Here is a 13,264-nt window from a genome sequence, read left to right as displayed (position 1 = left end):
TGGCTTAGAAATGGAGATGAGCACCAACCCCCGAGTCAAATACAACTATACTTAATGTCAAGGGGAAACCTTTACCTTTACCTTAATGATGTGGAATCCTGAGACCATAGTTTTAAAAGTCTTTAGCACCAGTCCTTCACCAAAGAGTAAATCTCATGATTACATAACACTGAACCATGGCAGTTAAAATGGTATGTCACCGCATTGAATGTTCAGTGTAGATGCACCCCCAGTGTGCATTGGCACTCCCTAGCTGGTCCCGATCTCATTGTCCATCAATCTTGTTGTGCATTGGTCAGTTTGCTGGCTCCCCTAAATGGTTACAGCATCTCTTAACTGGATACAGATGTTACTAAACTGCGTAATTCTAATTTCCACCCACGTCAGTCCACTTATGAAGACATAGGTTCTCCAAAAGGATTCAAGCTGGAATTGTTTTGGACTTGTCTTGTTTTTCAAATGATGTATCATACAATTCGATATGAAGGAACACATTAATGGGTTAGTCTTTCAAGACCCATCCAAGAAAATGTCACGTAGATTATATTTTAGATCAGATCATTCCAAACACGTCCTTTACGTTTGGTGAAATGCATCTGTTTTTAGAGGCAGAGACCAATAAACAGAACCATAATATTACATGTAGATGTAACATGCTATTGATTCTGTGTGGGAGAGGGGTGGCCTATTTTTCCAATTAATCCTAATTGCCATATGTATAATATATGGAGACTATTGTGTGATTAAAATGAAAAGAAATAGTTGAACCATATGGGTCTTAATTGCTTGTTCCAACGGGCTCCTTTCTGTAAATATTCATATGAACAACGCTACTTTTGCATCCGTTTAGAAAAAAAAGGGTAGAAAAAGAAGGGTATTGGCTTGCACTCCAGTGATCGGATGGGGATGCTGGTTTGGTTTGGTTTGAGTGGATCAAAACAAAATGGGCCAAGCCAGATTTTATTTTGTCATTCAATACATTTCATCTGAAGGGATACTTCTAGAATAAATGCTGTTTGACACCATTTGAACGGCAATGGTTCAGTGCTATGGACTCCTTATTGTAGTTTGATGAGGCACCAGCACTCTTTAACAGAGAAGGTTAAAGAACAGTGGTTCCCAACCTGTGGTCCGTGGACCAGATGGAGAACCTCATTGGGCTGCATCTAGCTTATCAGCTAGGTGTCATCCTTAGAGCAGATCTGCACAATTTGTGGCCATCCAGGTATTGAGTGATTTTAGCTACCGCAAGAATTGCAGGTCAGGAGGCCAGCGTGTTTCACTTTCCAAAAGGCCAATTCAGACACAGACGGATTGAAGGCAAAAGCAGAGATTTTATTGTCAATGGCCAAAGAGGATGTCAGTGGAGACAGCAATCCACAAAGTTCTGACGTACCACAATTCTGAACACAAAGTATTTTAATTTCATTTTACAGCTATTCAAGAAGTCTGTGCATGCTCCTGATTGGCTTAAAAACTACCCAGCTGGGATCTGTGACATCATTGCTGGTTGGCTTTTTGTGGTGACAGAGCATTTGAAGTGTTAATCCATTTATTAATCCGCCTCCGAGAGGTGCGCAGTCAGAAAGTAATGCGGTGTGGCATTGAGCAATGGGCTCATGATGAGTTTAATAGTTTTACTTTGGTGGAAACAATGGTTTTAGTCCAGTGGTTCTCAACCTGTGGGTCCCCAGATGGTTTGTCCTTCAACTCCCAGAAATCCTAACAGCTGGTAAACTGGCTGGGATTTCTGGGAGGTGTAGACCAAAACACCCAGGGACTGACAGGTTGAGAATCACTGGGTTAGTCCAAGCTACACAATGGTGATTGATGAATATAATGAATATGAGATTGGCTTGGGGCATGGGAAGCCCCTTCTACAGTGCCATATAATCCAGATTATCAAAGCAGATAATCTGGATTTTATATGGCAGTGTAGAAATGGCCGGAGAGGGATCGTTCAGACAGATATCTCCGATCTTATCAAGGGAATCAGGAAATGGATCCAGGAACTCTGCCGTGAATTCATTGCCTTCTCCCCTCCTGTCTCCCAGTTCATTGTGAGGGCATTATGGAAATTGAAGGAAGGGGTCTGGATGTGTTCATACAGCGTTCCAAAGACAATTAATAACAAAAGGTTACTCAAAGACAAGGGTGTGTACTTGTGATATGTCCCTATGGAACTGTGCCTCATAGTTTATATTTCATAATTTGGGGTTCTGATTTCTTGATATCATGCATGTTTCAGACTCTTAGAAGCCATAACTGGGTTGTCCAATGGTCAAGAATTTTGGGAGCTGAAGTCAAAAAAATCTGGAAGGTTACAAATTGTGCAGGCCTGTCTTAAATGAAACATTAGGTCCCCTTTCTTTCATGGAAAGAGATTCCTTTTCTAAAATGACACCTATCATTTGCACATATCTAGTTGGGGATATTTTAAAGGGTGAGTGGCATGCTGCCTTGCGTCTCATTTGAGATAAAAGTAGGAAATAAATACATAGTAATAATTGCTTGATTGGTCAAAAAGTATTTGGTGGAATAAAATGTCTTGAGTAACTCACAGCTGTAAAATATAATAATAATAAAAAACTCACACACCCAACATTTTGCAACCAGAACATCAGCTGCTCTATTCAGGTCTAATTGCAATAGCTCTGCCTCCTTTTGTTAGCTGTTCAGCCAAGAGATGCCATGTCCCTGAGGAACTGGCCACATATTTTCCTGGCTAACAAAGCATTCTCATTTAATGGGGGATGGAACAAAAGAGAGCTTGTCCAAGAAAAGGCCAGAAAACGTGTTTTCTCGGCTTGGTGTGGAAATCTCAGTAGAATTAACAGCAGTGAAGAACTTATTGACCTGACTCTACAATGGCAAATATGAGATTTATCAGTGGCATTTGGCTTTGCTGATTTCCAAATAGTTGGTGCATATGCTTTGGAAGGACAGTGCTAAAACACAGTCTCCTTCCTAAGAGAGTATTCGGACTCATCTGGAGGGTGTGTTCTTGGACAAGGCTGGTTTAGGGAAACATGTCAGAATCATTGACCATTCTTTGAAATGTGCTTGCTGGCCACTTCTGGTATAGGGCAGTGGTTTTCAACCTGTGGGTACCCAGGTGTTTTGGCCTACAACTCCCAGATATCCCAGTCAGTTTACCAGCTGTTAGGACTCCTGGAGTTGAAGGTCCAAACATCTGAGGACCTACAGGTTGAGCACCACTGATATAAGGAAACTTGCTTTAGGTCTGAACTTTTGTGGACCAGATGACACTTGTGATCTCTTCCATCTGTATGTTTCTATAACATTAGTTTACATTTCTTTTTTCAACAGTGGAAAGTGAAGAGTGAGGATCACACAAACTTCCAAGAATACCATAACATGAACACTTTCCTCCCCTCAAAGTGGGCAGAAACTTCACCTGATTTTCACAAATTGGTATAATGTTATGCTAACGAGGGTGAGCTCTGAGACTTATTTAAAGCTTAGCTAACTTTTCCTATAGATAACCAGCATAGTGTAATAATAGAAATGTTGGAATAGGAGTGCTCTTGAGTGCTCTTGGGCTGGTCAAGCCCTTTTAGCCTAAGAGGAAGGCAGTGGCAATGCCCTCCTGCACAAATGTTGCTTAGAAAACCCTGAGATAGATTTGCCATAGAGTCACCATAAATGAAAAATGGCTTCAAGGTACACAACCACAAAACAACCATTCCTGGAGTCTTCAAGGAGAGACAAGTTACTTTGGTTTTGGTAGGCTTGCAGTTTTGTGAAACACAATAAAAATAGGCATTCAGGGCCGCACACTTCCCAAAGACCTCTCTTCACAAATCCTTGCCCTAAACCAGTGGTTCTCAACCTATGCCTCCCCAGGTGTTTTGGCCTACAACTCCCAGAAATCCCAGCCAGTTTACCAGGGACCCCAGGTTGCGAACCACTGCCCTAAACCATAATTAACACCTTAATTGTGGGCTGTCCAAGTTTGGACAGTTAGTGACTTCACTTAACCAGCTTATCCCAAGGTGCTATGAAGCTGGGAATAAGCAGCATGGGTTGAGCCCCTCTCTCTTGACTGTTCTTCCATTCATGTGTTGTACTGCTTATTATCTCTTGGGTTGCACCAAGCCAGAATTTCCTGTTGACTCTGAATTGGGGAATTCTGGTTTAATGTTGGTTAATGTTTTACTGTTCAGGCATCTTAATCAAGCAGGGTTCCTCAGTTTGGAGGCAACAGGGAACTCTAGTTGAGTTAAAACAAGGAATGGTGTACTACAAGAGGAGCATCAAGGACAAGTTTTAGGTCACAATATTTCTTTCCTGGCTTCACAGACTATGATGTATGCTTTCTGGGAAGATGGTCCAAGTTTCTCTGTAGACGTTCAAAAGTAACTGTAGTTGGAAATGGGATACATGAATATAGGGCTGTGATAGAGGAGAGGGGAAAGTGAAGGGCAAAGGGCTTGAGTTTCATGGTGCTTATGCAAAAAGCTAAACCGATTTCTTCTAGCTGCCCTCAGTGTAATACCCTATGCATGCACTAGAGTACTGTATAACCTGAGTGGTCAATGGGAATCGAATGCAATTGTGGTGTCCACATACATTGAAGGATTGCTGGGTTAGAATTCTGTGCAAATGTAGGCGTATCGTGTTATCCTTTAGTATAGGTCCTCTATTTTGAGACTGGACAAATTTGAGAATGGAAAATATTGATGATTCTCTCCTATGTGATGTGAGATGTAAGAAGTAATATAACTCTGCCAGTCTGTCTTTTTGAGGAGGGGAAGATTTGAATGCTGTTATATCTTATGGATCCATGTATCAATCTGAAACTCATTTCTTCTCAGTTCATATCCTGTTCGGAAAGGCTTTTTCATTAACTTCTCAATGGTGATGGAATTTAAGCCTGCGAAAAGTGCCTCCAGGAGAACAGATCCATCAATTAAACAGCTGACACTGCCAGGCAATTAACTTGATCACTGATTAACACAGAGAGACCAGGAAGGAATTTAACTGACGGGAGACATGTGTTCAGTTGATGAGTTTGTTCCTTCGGATGGAGTTTGGAGAGGAAATTGATTGAGCTCTTGGAAGGGAAGTCGTTCAGAAATCGGGGGAAAGAGTATCACCAGGCACATTCATTTTTTATATTTTTGGCACAGGGAAGTCTGTGAGACTCTGAGCAAGATCTGTGGTCCATGTAATTTAGTATCATGGTGTGGTCATGCCTTTTACACATACAGGAATCCTTTTTGGACTTGATATTTCTAAAAATACAGATCACAAAATTCAGCAGGTACATTATTATCATTGACAAAGCATAACAGATTGTATTATCGTATTTCCACAAATGAGACAGCTTGAGTTTTAAGATTTCTGGGGAGAGTTTCCACCTGGCCCTGCCTTCGTCACGATCCCAAGTAGTGAGGAGTCGGGAAAGAAAATACAGTACACCATTGATCCAAAGACAGGGGGCTTTTGGAAGAGCCTGCCCAGCACATACACTGTATATCCTAAATGTGGGCTTTTTAATTTGTCTTTCATATAGCATAGTGCAGTGATTTGAGCATTAGGCCACAACATGAGACTAGTGTTCAAATCCCTGCTCTGCCATGAAACCCACTAGGTGATCTTGGGCAATCCACATTCTCTCAGCCTCTAAGGAGCTCAATGGCAAGCCTCATCTGAACAAATCTTGCCCAGAGAACCCTGTGATAGGCTCACCTTAAGGTTACCATAGATCAGAAATGACTTGGAAGCACACAACAACAACAGGGCACAACACCTTGACTTATTGATTTATCCTGGCTAAGCTTGTCAGGTGCATCTAGGAAGGCTAATCCTGGAATTAGCCTATTAAAGTCTTGCTACCTGAGACCTTTTTTTGTCCTACGGAGAAAGGATTGTAATTCAGCTGGTTTTCTTTAGAGATGTCTTCATCCTTCCCAAAACTGGACGAGGGCTGGGTCAAACTGCAGGCATGTACAACGCACAGCTTGTGGGTCATATGTGGCTCAGGCCAGCTATGAATACAAAAATCCCAAACTTACTTAAAACATGAAATTGTTTTTAGTAACATGATTACACAGATCTTGATTGCAAACTTTGAAGATGACAACAAAACGAAATTGAACAATCAGAATATGTGACATCCACAAATATCAGAATATTTCTCTATAATTTGCATTATAATTGCAAACAGTTTGGCTAGAAGACCTATCTGACAATGTGTGGCCCAAGAAAATTCTTCTTCTGCCAATGTGGCCTAGGGAAGCTAGAAGATTAGACACCCTTGCTATAATGTTTCAGATGGGAAAGAATGGAATTCTATTGTAGCCAATCCTACTGTAGCTGTATGTTCCTGCCTACAATAGGCAAGGTAAACTGCAGCTACCTCCAGACTTCCTTACTCAGTATGTGTGAAAAGCAAAACAGAGAGGACAAGGGAAAGCAGATAAGCTTACCTCTCCCCCCAGCATGTTAAAAAACCTTGTTCTGAAAATGTTTAGCCATTGTCTTTCATTTTTTTGTGGTGTAGAAACCTATCATTTTTCTTTCCAAGTTATCTGTGCCTCTGCTACCAAATTGTCTATTGGTTTTCCCTGACAAGTCTAGTCACATCCAACTCTGGGGGTTGGTGCTCCTCTCTATTTCTAAGCTAAAAAGCCGGTGTTGTCCATAGACACCTCCAAGGTCATATGGCCAGCATGACTGCATGGAGTGCCGTTACCTTTCTGCCGGAGTGGTACCTGTTGATTTACTCACATTCACATGTTTTCAAACAGCTAGGTTGAAAACACCGGGAGCTCATTCCACTCTATGTATTCGAACTGCTGACCTTTTGGTCAGCAAGTTCAGCAGCTCAGTGATTTAACCCACTGTGCCACCGAGGGGCTAAATTGTCTATCAAGGAACACATTTACTTTTATCATTGAGGTATATTTGTACGGTTTCAGTATCCAAAGAAAAAGGGCAGTCAACTTTAAGAAGGGAATGTGAACAAGGTAAACTTATTTTTTAGGTGTGAATGGTTTTCAATGTCTCATTTTCTTCATGGCAGAAATTATAGGACTGAAGGAAAATGTCATTGGAAGGGGGGTAGCATTCTTATTTGGGGAAAAATCCATGATTTCTCTCTCCTAGTTTTGCCCCTGCCCCAATGGAGCAGGTGTATCTTGGTGAATGTTTGAAATCCTTCTGTCACCTCTAAAAGTGTCTCAGTGAAACACAGGCATAGGAGTTTGATGCCACTTTAAATGCTGTGACTTCATTCTGCTTTCTTTTCCATGCATTTCATGTTGGGGACATACTTTTTAGACATGCATTATTTCATAACACAGTAATTCAGTTTTCCTAGCAAATTGGAATAAAACCAACTCCCTAGAAAGAAGACACATACATAAATTGTAATAACGAAATGTATGGAGGCACAACATATCTCTTAAAATCTTTTATTTATATAGTTTTAAATAATTTATTTGTAAGATAATAAACATACATTTGTAAGATTTTTGTCATTTCTCATTACGTTTGCACGGCACACTTACTGATTCCAGCACACTCATGTGTTGCAACATAAAGTTTGGAAAGCTCTGGGTTACAGTCACATATGCATATACATCACATATGCAGTTTTGATGTTTGTGGATTTGCTTATTTATAGATTTTATTAAATATTTTTTGCTCCAGGAATGTCTAGTTCCTCGAGTGTGACACTATGATCAGCCTTCTCCGGACTTAGAGATTTCTAGAGAAAACACCTCTCAAAGAATGTCCAGGCCTTAATGGTAGTCAATTTCTAGCAGAAGCTGACCTCAGAATCATACTGGAAGACCTAAACATTCTCTTAGGTAAAAAAATCAGTACTTTCTTTACTTTCATAGGCATCCTGTGCCCCTAACCTCAGTGAATGTGGAAGGATGACTGTATATCAGTGCACACATCATGAAAAAACAGCAGACAGGAAGAATCTCAATTTCTTTCCCATGGCATTATTTAAATGGCTCCTTGTTGGTAGCCAAGCAAACAAAAGAAGACACGTTGCTGGATGCTGTTCACGCACACAGCTTTGCACACACTTTGGAAATCTTTAACAGTTGAACAATGGGGGGCTTCTAGTGCTTTGGTCCCGCTTTGGTAATGAGACCAGGGAATTCTGAACTCAAAAATCCTGTTGGGAAATTTCGGAGGGGAGATATTGGAAGCTTTGTTTATGCCCACTCGGCAGAATTTTATAAAAGAAACTGCCACAGGCCACATCAGAAGTTTGCACCAAGAAGTACAGACATGTACAACCTTTGCACCGTGGATATCTTGAATATTTTAAAGCGCCCATTGTGAAATGTAAAAGATGCCATGACAGCAGATTTGAATAGTTTGCATGCATTATTCTGTTTCTGGTGGCTCTGAAGAATGGGAGAGAGCTTTGCAAGCCACTGAAGTCATGCCCCTTGACCTGTATCTATTTATATTCAGCTACTTCTCTTGCCACTTGAGAAAAGTTAGCTGTCATGCAATAGTCTGAAATCTTTATTTTCTTTGCTGTCATTGTTTTAGAAATGCTTACATTTTGTTGCTTTCCCAGGCATTGGTTATAAACACACACAGAGAGTATATATAAGCACATGCCTTTATAGACTTTTTGCAGGAAAAAGGACATGATAACTTTTGGTTTTGGCAGTTAATAAGATTGTCACAGACAAGGTGAACAATGTAGCTCTAGAACAAGAGGTATGGTCATAGTATGCGCATGTATATCCACTGAAAAGAAAGTTCGAAATCGCTTTTCTTTTTGCTTATATTTTTTCTATGTTTTAATCTTCTATTTTTTTCTTTTTAAAAAATATTTTAAATTATTAGTGTGCTTGGAAGAACTCTTAATACAAAGTATCATAAAAACAATGTGCTTGACCTCGTGTAAAATGGTTCTTTCACAGAATGTAATAGATATGCCTCATAGCGTTATCTCAAAAGTAATGTTTTTAAATGGGATTTTTGTGTGTGGAAAAGGACTTGCCACATAGGGAAAATGGGTGACTCATAATAAAATGCTTCTTTCATGGAAGGACTCTTTCTATGAAAGATCTATTTTATTAAGTCTCCAAACTAGCATAGTTGCATAAAATAAACATGAGATATGAAAAAAACCTTTAATTTAAATTTTATTTAATTGTATGCCTTTGGAATAAAATGTTAATGATTTCTGGTTGCTTAGATATCTAGTGCCTTGTACTAACTTTTTATTTTAAATATCTGTGGGATGTCCAGGTTGGGAGAAAGAACTCTTGTCTTTCTCCCAACAATATTCCACCTTGATGAGTATTGAATAAAAAAATGAATAGGATCTGGCTACCAATAAGAAAAAACTCTAAATTCTGGATAGTAAATAAAGAACAGTCAGAAACATGGGGGAATTCGAGACAGGAAACAATTAGGGCCAGCTAATCACCTCCCAACAAAGGATTCCCCCAGGCAGGAAGCAGCCAGGCTTTGAAGCTGCAAGGCCATTCAGCGATAATCAAGCAGGCCAATTGCAATATTCACACTTGCCTCAAACAGACAAGAGTTCATTCTCTCACCCTGGACCTTCCACATATATATAAACCCCACTTGCCTAGTTTCCAACAGACCTCACAACCTCTGAGGATGTCTGCCATAGATGCAGGAGATAATGCTTCTGGAACATGGCCATACAAGCTTGGAAAACTCAGAGCAACCCAGTGTATCCATTATCTAGTTCACTGTGTAAACTATAATATAATAGATTAACATTTTAAACATGAAATCCCCATTACGGAATTTTCGTTTCTTCCAGGAAATTTCTGAAGGGTCTCCAGACTTTCTTGAATATTGAAAGATCTTTTATCTGACGATATCTTGTCAAAATGTAAATTTCTGCTATTTCAGCTACTTTTGCTATCCATTCTTCCTTGTACTAACTTTTGAACATTAACAATGTCACTACAGAAAGAATGCATATAACTTGGCAGTCTTATGCTCCGTGCAAGGCATTGATCTGTTGATTGGCTTCCCTTTGGAGGCAATTATCTAATCAGCTTGGTGCTAAGATGAAATCTATTACTGCCCTCCGGCATTATTGACTGGTTTTTGGAAGACTGTGTGTTGCCTCTCAGGAACGTTGGAATTGGTGGAATCATGGGCGCTTTCATCAAGGGCACAGTGGGTTGAGACCGGTTCTGTAATGTGAATATTCTGTACGGCTGTTCTAGGCAAAGCAGGAAGAGATGGAAAAAGCTGATTCCCAGATTCCCTTATATGCATATTCATGTATAATTCTAAAACCTTTAGTAAAAAAATTGACCCAAAAATTAGATGGACTTATCTATAGGTAAAGGTTTTCCCCTGATATTAAGTCTAGTCGTGACCGACTCTGGGGGTTGGTGCTCATCTGCATTTCTAAGCTGAAGAGCCGGCATTGTCTGTAGACGCTTCCAAGGTCATGTGGCCGGCATGACTGCATGGAAGGACCATTACCATTACCTTCCTGCCAAAGCGGTACCTATAGATCTACTCACATTTGCATGTTTTCAAACTGCTAGGTTGCCTGAAGCTGTAGCTAACAGCAGGAGCTCACCCCGCTCCCCAGATTATGAACTGCCGACCTTTCGGTTAGCAAGTTCAGCAGCTCAGCAGTTTAAACCGCTGTGTCACCGGGAGCTTTGACTTATCTATGGCTCAATGTGTAAACACCGTATGTTAATTCTTATCAAAAATGAATTGTCCCCTTTTCTGAGTAGACTAGCAAAAGATAAAAGTTTATGCCATCCTGGGAGAACCTAAAAGAACTACAACTCTTCCATTCTCTTCAGCATGGTACTGCTTAGAGCTTTTTTGAGTTATTGAGTAGGAAAATGGTGAGAGTGGCCAAGAGTGGCTAGCGATGCTGGCGCTCTCCCCTCTTTGTGAAATGACTTATCAAGTTATCCAGAGATCCTATCAAAATGCATAACTTTGGCCCCCACTCTCAACTTATACATGAGGTTGACTTATGTACATATACAATAGGTCTATTTCACACCAGCCAAACCCAAGTCCTTTCTGATACTTTGCACAGCTGTCATTGTTTTCAACTAGTTTGGCTGGGGATGGTGACATTTGTCATCCAACACTTTGGTAAATCAGCTACATGGAAGAGGCTGAGCCACATAGTCTCCAAGGGATGGATATGTCTTTCTATTGCCTTCAGGAGATCCCTGGGCCATAAGGAAAGATTCCTCCATTCCCTTCCTGAAAATTGTTACCTTTACACAGAATGGCAAAATAAGAAAGCGTGATTGTCACACACACTGTTTTTGCATGGGCTTGAAGGCATTATTTAAATTACATCTGTCACTAATGGGCTCACAGCTTAAGTGGAAAGGGCTCAGTATTTGGTACACTCAGAGTTTCATTGTTTATGTTGAGCATCTCAAGAGTAGCGGAGCTGGGAATTTGTCTGGTTGACATACTTTCATGCAGTTGGTGGCCAGAATAGGTAAGAAAGCGACACACAGACTGATATTCGGGCTGGGTGGAAATCTGCGTCATTTGTTTCTATTCTCTGTTGGGATGAGTCATCCTTGAATTTTGTTTTTATATTATATTCTTCCATTAAGGGAGCTCAGGAATTTGAGGTATTACTATTTATCTTTGGAACAAAGGCTGGGGCAGATCAATGAGGGTGTGAATGGCTTGAGTCTCTTGAAGTCTCTTGAAGGCTGAGATTCAACAATTCTTTTAAAATTCTTTACCTTTTGTTCTTGAATGTGATTTTATGACTGGTTTTTATTGTTATTATTTGTTTTTATTGCCTTGTTTTTATTGGGGACTGGGCTTGGCCCCATGTAAGCCGCTCTGAGTCCCTTCCGGGAGATGGGGCGGGGTATAAAAATAAAATAATAATAATAATAATAATAATTATTATTATTATTATTATTATTATTATTATTAATAATAATCTTAGTTTAAAGGACGCCATAATAAAGAAAGACCTATTTCACACCTATTGGAAAATAGCTGTACCCAGTCTCTGGGCTCATATCCATTTGGAAAATGTTGATCTCCATGAATACGTGAAGACCACCTTTTGAAAACCACTAGTCAAGAAAAGCATGACCTTGTTAGAAGTCAATCCTTTGAATAAGTGATATTCATAAACATTCATGTAATGGCACACAGGTAACTCAGCTGTTAAACTGAAGAACAATGTCTTTAAACTGCCAAGGATAAAGACATGCCACTACAAAAATATATATTTTAAGCAGAGGATGGTTGCTTCTTTGAAGTTGAAATTGTCCAAAACATATTCACTCTCTTTAAAAACCCTTTAGTTTAAAATATGCACTCAGAGATTTAAAAAACCAAAAAACCCCCCAAAAAAGCCAAAGTCTTATTTGGAAAATAACATATCTTGTTTACTCATAAAACATCTTGTATTAATTCACCATACAGGTACCTTTTTTATTGAAGTTCAGTTACAGATAGGATGTAGCTTCTCTGTGTTGAGACACAGGGTTTAATTCTTAATCAATAGTCTTTAAGTCTTTAAGTATAATTGTACTCACTGAAGTCCATAAGTCATACTTCTCTATTGAAGTCCAAACAGCAACATGCATCTACCTTCACTGAGGTGTAAAGCAGAAATGTATATGCGCTTTCATTGAAGACCAAACACATACTGAATAGAAAATGGAGTCCTGGGTCCGAACATGCTCAGTACAATCACATGTCTATAGCCCCTCCCACATCAATGGGGTAAGTCAAACTGGCAAATCAACATGCACATAGAATACAGGTGAGCAAATATATACATTAACAAATAAATAGTGTAGGCTTGGGAGGTTGTTGTTTCCAACAAGACCTTCTAGTGAAGTCCAAACCCCTGATATGTAGGAATATCCACAGTATTCCTGAGAAATTCTCATTCAACTTCTCTTCAAAGACATTCATAGAAGTTCAGTCCATCGCTGTTTGAGGCAGTCCATTCCACTGTTGAATAGCTCTTACTGTAAAGATTCCCCCCAAATATTTAGGTGGGATTTCTTTTCCTGTAATTTGAATCCTTCGAATCCCAAGAACACAAGTTTGCTCCATTTTCTACATGACAGCCCTTCAGAAATGATATCTCTCTATTCTTCTTCAAGCTAAGAATGCCCAGCTCCTTACATAATTCCTCATAAGGCATCGTATCCAGACCTTTGATCATCTGTGTATCTTCCTCTGGATGCGTCCTAGTTTGTCAACATACAGTACTTTTTGCATGGGGTCTCCCAAA

At 39.8% G+C, this 13,264-nt stretch overlaps 1 protein-coding gene across 1 annotated transcript in view; it reads left to right on the top strand.

Moving 5' to 3' along the window:
• The window catches only part of ddah2 (DDAH family member 2, ADMA-independent), a 53,191-nt gene that overhangs the window by 17,388 nt on the left and 22,539 nt on the right, over positions 1-13,264 (top strand). The window lies entirely within an intron of this gene.

The sequence above is a fragment of the Anolis carolinensis genome, chromosome 2 (genome assembly GCF_035594765.1).
Source record: "Anolis carolinensis isolate JA03-04 chromosome 2, rAnoCar3.1.pri, whole genome shotgun sequence".
In the NCBI taxonomy this organism is placed as follows: domain Eukaryota; kingdom Metazoa; phylum Chordata; class Lepidosauria; order Squamata; family Dactyloidae; genus Anolis; species Anolis carolinensis.
This window is presented reverse-complemented; position numbering and strand designations above follow the sequence as displayed.